Consider the following 13198-nt stretch of genomic DNA (forward strand, 5'->3'; position numbering starts at 1 on the left):
TCCACCCAGCGTTCCCCCAAGTCTTCCGATAAAAATGTTACCTCACTTGTGTGGGTAGGCCTAGCACCCGCAACAGGATATGCCCCAAAACACGATGTGGACACATCACATTTTCAGAAAGAAAACAGAGCTGTTTTTTGCTAACTGCCTAGCTGTGGATTTTGGCCTCTAGCTCAGCAGGCACCTGGGGAAACCTAGAAAACCTGTGCATTTTTGAAAACTAGATACCTAGGAGAATCCAAGATGGGGTGACTTGTGGGGCTCTGACCAGTTTCTGTTACCCAAAATCCTTTGCAAACCTCAAAATTTGGCAAAAAAAAAACTTGTTCCTGTCATTTCGGTGACAGAAAGTTCTGGAATCTGAGAGGAGCCACAAATTTCCTTCCACCCAGCGTTCCCCTAAGTCTTCTGATAAAAATGTTACTTCACTTGTGTGGGTAGGCCTAGCGCCCGCGACAGGATATGCCCCAAAACACGACGTGGACACATCACATTTTCAGAAAGAAAACAGAGCTGTATTTTGCTAAGTGTCTAGCTGTGGATTTTGGCGTCTAGCTCAGCCGGCACCTTGGGAAACCTAGAAAACCTGTGCATTTTCTAAAACTAGACACCTAGGGGAATCCAAGATGGGGTGACTTGTGGGGCTCTGACCAGGTTCTGTTACCCAGAATCCTTTGCAAACCTCAAAATTTGGCAAAAAAACACTTTTTCCTGTCATTTCAGTGACAGAAAGTTCTGCAATCTGAGAGGAGGCACACATTTCCTTCCACCCAGCGTTCTCCCAAGTCTCCCGATAAAAATGGTACCTCACTTGTGTGGGTAGGTCTAGCGCCCGCGACAGGATATGCCCCAAAACACGATGTGGACACATCACATTTTCAGAAAGAAAACAGAGCTGTTTTTTGCTTACTGCCTAGCTGTGGATTTTGGCCTCTAGCTCAGCCGGCACCTGGGGAAAGCTAGAAAACCTGTTCATTTTTTAAAACTAGACACCTAGGGGAATCCAAGATGGGGTGACTTGTGGGGCTCTGACCAGGTTCTGTTACCCAAAATCCTTTGCAAACCTCAAAATTTGGCAAAAAAAACACACTTTTTCCTGTCATTTCGGTGACTGAAATTTCTGGAATCTGAGAGGAGCCTCAAATTTCCTTCCAACCAGCGTTCCTCCAAGTTTTCTGATAAAAATGATACCTCACTTGTGTTGGTAGGCCTAGCGCCCGCAACAGGATATGCCCCAAAAACGACGTGGACACCTCACATTTTCAGAAAGAAAACAGAGCTGTTATTTACTAAGTGCCTAACTGTGGATTTTGGCCTCTAGCTCAGCCGGCACCTGGGGAAACCTAGGAAACCTGCGCATTTTTTAGAACTAGACACCTCGGGGAATCCAAGATGGGGTGACTTGTGGGGCTCTGACCAGGTTCTGTTACCCAGAATCCTTTGCAAACCTCAGAATTTGGCAAAAAAACACTTTTTCCTGTCATTTCGGTGACAGAAATTTCTGGAATCTGAGAGGAGCCACAAATTTCCTTCGACCCAGCGTTCCCCCAAGACTTCTGATAAAAATTATACCTCACTTGTGTGGGTAGGCCTAGCGCCCGCGACAGGATATGCCCCAAAACACGACGTGGACACATCACATTTTCAGAAAGAAAACAGAGCTGTTATTTACTAAGTGCTTAGCTGTGGATTTTGGCCTCTAGCTCAGCCAGCACCTGGGGAAACCTAGGATACCTATGCATTTTTTAAAACTAGACACCTAGGGGAATCCAAGTTGGGGTGACTTGTGGGGCTCTGACCAGGTTCTGTTAGCCCGAATCCTTTGCAAACCTCAAAATTTGGCAAACAAACACTTTTTCCTGTCATTTCGGTGACAGAAATTTCTGGAATCTAAGAGGAGCAACAAATTTCCTTCCCCCCAGCGTTCCCCCACGTCTCCCGAAGAAAATGGTACCTCACTTGTGTGGGTAGGCCTAGCACCCGCAACAGGATATGCCCCAAAACACGATGTGGACACATCACATTTTCAGAAAGAAAACAGAGCTGTTTTTTGCTAACTGCCTAGCTGTGGATTTTGGCCTCTAGCTCAGCAGGCACCTGGGGAAACCTAGAAAACCTGTGCATTTTTGAAAACTAGATACCTAGGAGAATCGAAAATGGGGTGACTTGTGGGGCTATGACCAGTTTCTGTTACCCAAAATCCTTTGCAAACCTCAAAATTTGGCAAAAAAAAAACTTGTTCCTGTCATTTCGGTGACAGAAAGTTCTGGAATCTGAGAGGAGCCACAAATTTCCTTCCACCCAGCGTTCCCCTAAGTCTTCTGATAAAAATGTTACTTCACTTGTGTTGGTAGGCCTAGCGCCCGCGACAGGATATGCCCCAAAACACGACGTGGACACATCACATTTTCAGAAAGAAAACAGAGCTGTTTTTTGCTAACTGCCTAGCTGTGGATTTTGGCCTCTAGCTCAGCCGGCACCTGGGGAAACCTCGCAAACCTGTGCATTTTTTAAAACTAGACACTTAGGGGAATCCAAGATGGGGTGACTTGTGGGGCTCTGACCAGGTTCTGTTACCCAGAATCCTTTGCAAACCTCAAGATTTTGGCAAAAAAAAACACTTTTTCCTGTCATTTCGGTGAAAGAAAGTTCTGGAATCTGAGAGGAGCCACACATTTCCTTCCACCCAGCGTTCCCCCAAGTCTCCCGATAAAAATGGTACCTCACTTGTGTGGGTAGGTCTAGCGCCCGCGACAGGATATGCCCCAAAACACGATGTGGACACATCACATTTTCAGAAAGAAAACCGAGCTGTTTTTTGCTAACTGCCTAGCTGTGGATTTTGGCCTCTAGCTCAGCAGGCACCTGGGGAAACCTAGAAAACCTGTGCATTTTCGAAAACTAGATACCTAGGAGAATCCAAGATGGGGTGACTTGTGGGGCTCTGACCAGGTTCTGTTACCGAAAATCCTTTGCAAACCTCAAAAGTTGGCAAAAAAAACACTTTTTCCTGTCATTTCGGTGACAGAAATTTCTGGAATCTGAGAGGAACCACAAATTTCCTTCCACCCAGCGTTCCCCTAAGTCTTCCGATAAAAATGTTACCTCACTTGTGTGGGTAGGCCTAGCGCCCGCGACAGGATATGCCCCAAAAACGACGTGGACACATCACATTTTCAGAAAGAAAACAGAGCTGTTTTTTACTAAGTGCTTAGCTGTGGATTTTGGCCTCTAGCTCAGCCAGCACCTGGGGAAACCTAGGATACCTATGCATTTTTTAAAACTAGACACCTAGGGGAATCCAAGTTGGGGTGACTTGTGGGGCTCTGACCAGGTTCTGTTAGCCAGAATCCTTTGCAAACCTCAAAATTTGGCAAAAAAACACTTTTTCCTGTCATTTCGGTGACAGAAATTTCTGGAATCTAAGAGGAGCCACAAATTTCCTTCCCCCCAGCGTTCCCCCACGTCTCCCGAAGAAAATGGTACCTCACTTGTGTGGATAGGCCTAGCGCCTGCGACAGGATATGCCCCAAAACACAACGTGGACACATCACATTTTCAGAAAGAAAACAGAGCTGTTTTTTAATAACTACCTAGCTGTGGATTTTGGCCTCTAGCTCAGCCGGCACCTGGGGAAACCTCGCAAACCTGTGCATTTTTTAAAACTAGGCACTTCGGGGAATCCAAGTTGGGGTGACTTGTGGGGCTCTGACCAGGTTCTGTTACCCAGAATCCTTTGCAAACCTCAAGAATTTGGCAAAAAAAACACTTTTTCCTGTCATTTCGGTGAAAGAAAGTTCTGGAATCTGAGAGGAGCCACAAATTTCCTTCCACCCAGCGTTCCCCCAAGTCTTCCGATAATAATGTTACCTCACTTGTGTGGGTAGGCCTAGCGCCCGCGACAGGATATGCCCCAAATCACGATGTGGACACATCACATTTTCAGAAAGAAAACAGAGCTGTTTTTTGCTAACTGCCTAGCTGTTTATTTTGGCCTCTAGCTCGGCAGGCACCTGGGGAAACTTAGCAATCCCGTGCATTTTTTAAAACTAGACACCTAGGGGAATCCAAGATGGGGTGACTTGTGGGGCTCTGACCAGGTTCTGTTACCCAAAATCCTTTGCAAACCTCAAAATTTGGCAAAAAAAGACTTTTTCCTGTTATTTCAGTGACAGAAAGCTCTGGAATCTGAGAGGAGCCACACATTTCCTTCCACCCAGCGTTCCCCCACATCTCCCGAAGAAAATGGTACGTAACTTATGTGGGTAGGCCTAGCGCCTGCGACAGGATATGCCCCAAAACACAACGTGGACACATCACATTTTCAGAAAGAAAATAGAGCTGTTTTTTGCTAACTGCCTAGCTGTGGATTTTGGCCTCTAGCTCAGCCGGCACCTGGGGAAACCTCGCAAACCTGTGCATTTTTTAAAACTAGACACTTAGGGGAATCCAAGATGGGGTGACTTGTGGGGCTCTGACCAAGTTCTGTTACCCAGAATCCTTTGCAAACCTCAAAATTTGGCAAAAAAAAAACACTTTTTCCTGTCATTTCGGTGACAGAAAGTTCTGGAATCTGAGAGGAGCCAAAAATTTCCTTCCACCCAGCGTTCCCCCAAGTCTTCCGATAAAAATGTTACCTCACTTGTGTGGGTAGGCCTAGTGCCCGCGACAGGATATGCCCCAAAACGCGATGTGGACACATCACATTTTCAGAAAGAAAACAGAGCTGTTTTTTGCTAACTGCCTAGCAGTGGATTTTGGCCTCTAGCTCAGTAGGCACCTGGGGAAACCCAGAAAACCTGTGCATTTTTGAAAACTAGATACCTAGGAGAATCCAAGATGGGGTGACTTGTGGGGCTCTGACCAGATTCTGTTACCCAAAATCCTTTGCAAACCTCAAAATTTGGCAAAAAAAACACTTTTTCCTGTCATTTCGGTGACAGAAAGTTCTGGAATCTGAGAGGAGCCACAAATTTCCTTCCACCCAGCGTTCCCCTAAGTCTTCCGATAAAAATGTTACCTCACTTGTGTGGGTAGGCCTAGCGCCCGCGAAAGGATATGCCCCAAAACACGACGTGGACACATCACATTTTCAGAAAGAAAACAGAGCTGTTTTTTGCTAAGTGCCTAGCTGTGGATTTTGGCCTCTAGCTCAGTCGGCACCTGGGGAAACCTAGCAAACCCATGCATTTTTTAACACTAGGCACCTAGGGGAATCCAAGATGGGGTGACTTGTGGGGCTCTGACAAGGTTCTGTTACCCAGAATCCTTTGCAAACCTCAAAATTTGGCAAAAAAACACTTTTTCCTGTCATTTCAGTGACAGAAAGTTCTGGAATCTGAGAGGAGCCACACATTTCCTTCCACCCAGCGTTCCCCCAAGTCTCCCGATAAAAATGTTACCTCACTTGTGTGGGTAGGTCTAGCGCCCGCGACAGGATGTGCCCCAAAAGACGATGTGGACACATCACATTTTCAGAAAGAAAACAGAGCTGTTTTTTGCTAACTGCCTAGCTGTGGATTTTCGCCTCTAGCTCAGCCTGCAACTGGGGAAACCTAGGAAACCTATGCATTTTTGAAAACTAGACACCTAGGGGAATCCAAGATGTGGTGACTTGTGGGGCTCTGACCAGGTTCTGTTACCCAGAATCCTTTGCAAACCTCAAAATTTGGCAAAAAAACACTTTTTCCTGTCATTTCGGTGACAGAAATTTCTGGAATCTAAGAGGAGCCACAAATTTCCTTCCCCCAGCGTTCCCCCACGTCTCCTGAAGAAAATGGTACCTCACTTGTGTGGGTAGGCCTAGCGCCTGCGACAGGATATGCCCCAAAACACAACGTGTACACATCACATTTTCAGAAAGAAAACAGAGCTGTTTTTTGCTAACTACCTAGCTGTGGATTTTGGCCTCTAGCTCAGCCGGCACCTGGGGAAACCTCGCAAACCTATGCATTTTTTAAAACTAGACACTTAGGGGAATCCAAGATGGGGTGACTTGTGGGGCTCTGACCAGGTTCTGTTACCCAGAATCTTTTGCAAATCTCAAAATTTGGCAAAAAAAAACACTTTTTCCTGTCATTTCGGTGAAAGAAAGTTCTGGAATCTGAGAGGAGCCACAAATTTCCTTCCACCCAGTGTTCCCCTAAGTCTTCCGATAAAAATGTTACCTCACTTGTGTGGGTAGGCCTAGCGCCCGCGACAGGATATGCCCCAAAACACGACGTGGACACATCACATTTTCAGAAAGAAAACAGAGCTGTTTTTTGCTAAGTGCCTAGCTGTGGATTTTGGCCTCTAGCTCAGCCGGCAAATTTGGAAACCTAGGAAACCTATGCATTTTTCAAAACTAGACACCTAGGGGAATCCAAGATGGGGTGACTTGTGGGGCTCTGACCAGGTACTGTTACCCAGAATCCTTTGCAAACCTCAAAATTTGGCAAAAAAACACTTTTTCCTGTCATTTCGTTGACAGAAATTTCTGGAATCTGAGAGGAGCCACAAATTTCCTACCACCCAGCGTTCCCCCACGTCTCCCGAAGAAAATGGTACCTCACTTGTGTGGGTAGTCCTAGCGCCTGCGACAGGATATGCCCCAAAACACAACGTGAACACATCACATTTTCAGAAAGAAAACAGAGCTGTTTTTTGCTAACTGCCTAGCTGTGGATTTTGGCCTCTAGCTGAGCTGGCACCTGGGGAAACCTCGCAAACCTGTGCATTTTTTAAAACTAGACACTTAGGGGAATCCAAGATGGGGTGACTTGTGGGGCTCTGACCAGGATCTGTTACCCAGAATCCTTTGCAAACCTCAAGAATTCAGCAAAAAAAACACTTTTTCCTGTCATTTCGGTGACAGAAAGTTCTGGAATCTGAGAGGAGCCACAAATTTCCTTCCACCCAGCGTTCCCCCAAGTCTTCCGATAAAAATGTTACCTCACTTGTGTGGGTAGGCCTAGCGCCCGCAACAGGATATGCCCCAAAACACGATGTGGACACATCACATTTTCAGAAAGAAAACAGAGCTGTTTTTTGCTAACTGCCTAGCTGTGGATTTTGGCCTCTAGCTCAGCCGGCACCTGGGGAAACCTAGCAAACCTGTGCATTTTTTAAAACTAAACACCTAGGGGAATCCAAGATGGGGTGACTTGTGGGGCTCTGACCAGGTTCTGTTACCCAAAATCCTTTGCAAACCTCAAAATTTGGCAAAAAAACCACACTTTTTGCTGTCATTTCGGTGACAGAAAGTTCTGGAATCTGAGAGGAGCCACAAATTTCCTTCCACCCAGCGTTCCCCCAAGTCTTCTGATAAAAATGATACCTCAGTTGTGTGGGTAGGCCTAGCGCCCGCAACAGGATATGCCCCAAAAACGACGTGGACACATCACATTTTCAGAAAGAAAACAGAGCTGTTTTTTACTAAGTGCCTAGCTGTGGATTTTGGCCTCTAGCTCAGCCGGCACCTGGGGAAACCTAGGAAACCTGTGCATTTTTTAGAACTAGACACCTTGGGGAATCCAAGATGGGGTGACTTGTGGGGCTCTGACCAGGTTCTGTTACCCAGAATCCTTTACAAACCTCAAAATTTGGCAAAAAAACACTTTTTCCAGTCATTTCGGTGACAGAAATTTCTGGAATCTGAGAGGAGCCACAAATTTCCTTCCACCCAGCGTTCCCCCAAGTCTTCTGATATAAATGATACCTCACTTGTGTGGGTAGGCCTAGCGCCCGCAACAGGATATGCCCCAAAAACGACGTGCACACATCACATTTTCAGAAAGAAAACAGAGCTGTTTTTTACTAAGTGCCTAGCTGTGGATTTTGGCCTCTAGCTCAGCCGGCACCTGGGGAAACCAAGGAAACCTATGCATTTTTTAAAACTAGACACCTAGGGGAATCCAAGATGGGGTGACTTGTGGGGCTCTGACCAGGTTCTGTTACCCAGAATCCTTTGCAAACCTAAAAATTTGGCCAAAAAACCCACCTTTTCCTGTCATTTCGGTGACAGAAATTTCTGGAATCTGAGAGGAGCGACAAATTTCCTTCTACCCAGTGTTCCCCTAAGTCTTCTGATAAAAATGTTACCTCACTTGTGTGGGTAGGCCTAGCGCCCGCGACAGGATATGCCCCAAAACACGACATGGACACATCACATTTTCAGAAAGAAAACAGAGCTGTTTTTTGCTAAGTGCCTAGCTGTGGATTTTGGCCTCTAGCTCAGCCGGCACCTGGGGAAACCTAGCAAACCTGTGCATTTTTTAAAACTAATCACCTAGGGGAATCCAAGATGGGGTGACTTGTGGGGCTCTGACCAGGTTCTGTTACCCAAAATCCTTTGCAAACCTCAAAATTTGGCAAAAAAAACACACTTTTTCCTGTCATTTCGGTGACAGAAAGTTCTGGAATCTGAGAGGAGCCACAAATTTCCTTCCACCCAGCGTTCCTCCAAGTCTTCTGATAAAAATGATACCTCACTTGTGTGGGTAGGCCTAGCGCCCGCAACAGGATATGGCCCAAAAACGACGTGGACACATCACATTTTCAGAAAGAAAACAGAGCTGTTTTTTACTAAGTGCCTAGCTGTGGATTTTGGCCTCTAGCTCAGCCGGCACCTGGGGAAACCTAGGAAACCTGTGCATTTTTTAGAACTAGACACCTTGGGGAATCCAAGATGGGGTGACTTGTGGGGCTCTGACCAGGTTCTGTTACCCAGAATCCTTTGCAAACCTCAAAATTTGGCAAAAAAACACTTTTTCCAGTCATTTCGGTGACAGAAATTTCTGGAATCTGAGAGGAGCCACGAATTTCCTTCCACCCAGCGTTCCACCACGTCTCCCGAAGAAAATGGTACCTCACTTGTGTGGGTAGGCCTAGCGCCCGCGACAGTATATGCCCCAAAACACAACGTGGACACATCACATTTTCAGAAAGAAAACAGAGCTGTTTTTTGCTAACTGCCTAGCTGTGGATTTTGGCCTCTAGCTCAGCCGGCACCTGGGGAAACCTAGGAAACCTGTGCATTTTTTAGAACTAGTCACCTCGGGGAATCCAAGATGGGGTGACTTGTGGGGCTCTGACCAGGTTCTGTTACCCAAAATCCTTTGCAAACCTCAAAATTTGGCAAAAAAAACACACTTTCTCCTGTCATTTCGGTGACAGAAAGTTCTGGAATCTGAGAGGAGCCACAAATTTCCTTCCACCCAGCGTTCCCCCAAGTCTTCTGATAAAAATGATACCTCACTTGTGTGGGTAGGCCTAGCGCCCGCAACAGGATATGCCCCAAAAACGACGTGGACACATCACATTTTCAGAAAGAAAACAGAGCTGTTTTTTACTAAGTGCCTAGCTGTGGATTTTGGCCTCTAGCTCAGCCGGCACCTGGGGAAACCTAGGAAACCTGCGCATTTTTTAGAATTAGACAGTTAGGGGAATCCAAGATGAGGTGACTTGTGGGGCTCTGACCAGGTTCTGTTACCCAGAATCCTTTGCAAACCTCATGAATTTGGCAAAAAAAACACTTTTTCCTGTCATTTCGGTGAAAGAAAGTTCTGGAATCTGAGAGGAGCCACAAATTTTCTTCCACCCAGCGTTCCCCCAAGTCTTCCGATAAAAATGTTACCTCACTTGTGTGGGTAGGCCTAGCGCCCGCAACAGGATATGCCCCAAAACACGATGTGGACACATCACATTTTCAGAAAGAAAACAGAGCTGTTTTTTGCTAAGTGCCTAGCTGTGGATTTTGGCCTATAGCTCAGCAGGCACCTGGGGAAACCTAGAAAACCTGTGCATTTTTGAAAACTAGATACCTAGGAGAATCCAAGATGGGGTGACTTGTGGGGCTCTGACCAGATTCTGTTACCCAAAATCCTTTGCAAACCTCAAAATTTGGCAAAAAAAACACTTTTTCCTGTCATTTCGGTGACAGAAAGTTCTGGAATCTGAGAGGAGCCACAAATTTCCTTCCACCCAGCGTTCCCCTAAGTCTTCCGATAAAAATGTTACCTCACTTGTGTGGGTAGGCCTAGCGCCCGCGAAAGGATATGCCCCAAAACACGACGTGGACACATCACATTTTCAGAAAGAAAACAGAGCTGTTTTTTGCTAAGTGCCTAGCTGTGGATTTTGGCCTCTAGCTCAGTCGGCACCTGGGGAAACCTCGCAAACCCATGCATTTTTTAACACTAGGCACCTAGGGGAATCCAAGATGGGGTGACTTGTGGGGCTCTGACCAGGTTCTGTTACCCAAAATCCTTTGCAAACCTCAAAATTTGGCAAAAAAAACACTTTTTCCTGTCATTTCGGTGACAGAAAGTTCTGGAATCTGAGAGGAGCCACAAATTTCCTTCCACCCAGTGTTCCCCTAAGTCTTCCGATAAAAATGTTACCTCACTTGTGTGAGTAGGCCTAGCGCCCACAACAGGATATGCCCCAAAAATGTCGTGGACACATCACATTTTCAGAAAGAAAACAGAGCTGTTTTTTACTAAGTGCCTAGCTGTGGATTTTGGCCTCTAGCTCAGCCGGCACCTGGGGAAACCTAGGAAACCTGCGCATTTTTTAGAACTAGACACCTCGGGGAATCCAAGATGGGGTGATTTGTGGGGCTCTGACCAGGTTCTGTTACCCAGAATCCTTTGCAAACCTCAAAATTTGGCAAAAAAAAACTTCTTCCTGTCATTTCGGTGACAGAAATTTCTGGAATCTGAGAGGACCCACAAATTTTCTTCCATGTCTTCTGATAAAAATCATACCTCGCTTGTGTGGGTAGGCCTAGCGCCCGCGACAGGATATGCCCCAAAAACGACATGGACACATCACATTTTCAGAAAGAAAACAGAGCTGTTTTTTACTAAGTGCCTAGCTGTGGATTTTGGCCTCTAGCTCAGCCAGCACATGGGGAAACCTAGGAAACCTATGCATTTTTTAAAACTAGACACTTAGGGAAATCCAAGATGGGGTGACTTGTGGGGCTCTGACCAGGTTCTGTTACCCAGAATACTTTGCAAACCTCAAAATTTGGCAAAAAAAACAATTTTTCCTGTCATTTCGGTGACAGAAATTTCTGGAATCTGAGAGGAGCCACACATTTCCTTCCACCCAGCGTTCCCCCAAGTCTTCTGATAAAAATGGTACCTCACTTGTGTGGTTAGGTCTAGCGCCCGCGACAGGATATGCCCCAAAACACGATGTGGAAACATCACATTTTCAGGAAGAAAACAGAGCTGTTTTTTGCTAACTGCCTAGCTGTGAATTTTGGCCTCTAGCTCAGCCGGCACCTGGGGAAACCTAGGAAACCTGCGCATTTTTTAGAACTAGACACCTCGGGGAATCCAAGATGGGGTGACTTGTGGGGCTCTGACCAGGTTCTGTTACCCAGAATCCTTTGCAAACCTCAGAATTTGGCAAAAAAACACTTTTTCCAGTCATTTCGGTGACAGAAATTTCTGGAATCTGAGAGGAGCCACAAATTTCCTTCCACCCAGCGTTCCCCCAAGACTTCTGATAAAAATTATACCTCACTTGTGTGGGTAGGCCTAGCGCCCGCGACAGGATATGCCCCAAAACACGACATGGACACATCACATTTTCAGAAAGAAAACAGAGCTGTTTTTTACTAAGTGCTTAGCTGTGGATTTTGGCCTCTAGCTCAGCCGGCACCTGGGGAAACCTAGGATACCTATGCATTTTTTAAAACTAGACACCTAGGGGAATCCAAGTTGGGGTGACTTGTGGGGCTCTGACCAGGTTCTGTTAGCCAGAATCCTTTGCAAACCTCAAAATTTGGCAAACAAACACTTTTTCCTGTCATTTCGGTGACAGAAATTTCTGGAATCTAAGAGGAGCCACAAATTTCCTTCCCCCCAGCATTCCCCCACGTCTCCCGAAGAAAATGGTACCTCACTTGTGTGGGTAGTCCTAGCGCCCGCGACAGGATATGCCCCAAAACACAACGTGGACACATCACATTTTCAGAAAGAAAACAGAGCTGTTTTTTAATAACTACCTAGCTGTGGATTTTGGCCTCTAGCTTAGCCGGCACCTCGGGAAACCTCGCAAACCTGTGCATTTTTTAAAACTAGACACTTCGGGGAATCCAAGTTGGGGTGACTTGTGGGGCTCTGACCAGGTTCTGTTACCCAGAATCCTTTGCAAACCTCAAGAATTTGGCAAAAAAAACACTTTTTCCTGTCATTTCGGTGAAAGAAAGTTCTGGAATCTGAGAGGAGCCACAAATTTCCTTCCACCCAGCGTTCCCCCAAGTCTTCCGATAAAAATGTTACCTCACTTGTGTGGGTAGGCCTAGCACCCGCAACAGGATATGCCCCAAAACACGATGTGGACACATCACATTTTCAGAAAGAAAACAGAGCTGTTTTTTGCTAACTGCCTAGCTGTGGATTTTGGCCTCTAGCTCAGCAGGCACCTGGGGAAACCTAGAAAACCTGTGCATTTTTGAAAACTAGATACCTAGGAGAATCCAAGATGGGGTGACTTGTGGGGCTCTGACCAGTTTCTGTTACCCAAAATCCTTTGCAAACCTCAAAATTTGGCAAAAAAAAAACTTGTTCCTGTCATTTCGGTGACAGAAAGTTCTGGAATCTGAGAGGAGCCACAAATTTCCTTCCACCCAGCGTTCCCCTAAGTCTTCTGATAAAAATGTTACTTCACTTGTGTGGGTAGGCCTAGCGCCCGCGACAGGATATGCCCCAAAACACGACGTGGACACATCACATTTTCAGAAAGAAAACAGAGCTGTATTTTGCTAAGTGTCTAGCTGTGGATTTTGGCGTCTAGCTCAGCCGGCACCTTGGGAAACCTAGAAAACCTGTGCATTTTCTAAAACTAGACACCTAGGGGAATCCAAGATGGGGTGACTTGTGGGGCTCTGACCAGGTTCTGTTACCCAGAATCCTTTGCAAACCTCAAAATTTGGCAAAAAAACACTTTTTCCTGTCATTTCAGTGACAGAAAGTTCTGCAATCTGAGAGGAGGCACACATTTCCTTCCACCCAGCGTTCTCCCAAGTCTCCCGATAAAAATGGTACCTCACTTGTGTGGGTAGGTCTAGCGCCCGCGACAGGATATGCCCCAAAACACGATGTGGACACATCACATTTTCAGAAAGAAAACAGAGCTGTTTTTTGCTTACTGCCTAGCTGTGGATTTTGGCCTCTAGCTCAGCCGGCACCTGGGGAAAGCT

The sequence above is a fragment of the Pleurodeles waltl genome, chromosome 5 (assembly GCF_031143425.1).
Source record: "Pleurodeles waltl isolate 20211129_DDA chromosome 5, aPleWal1.hap1.20221129, whole genome shotgun sequence".
Classification (NCBI taxonomy): domain Eukaryota; kingdom Metazoa; phylum Chordata; class Amphibia; order Caudata; family Salamandridae; genus Pleurodeles; species Pleurodeles waltl.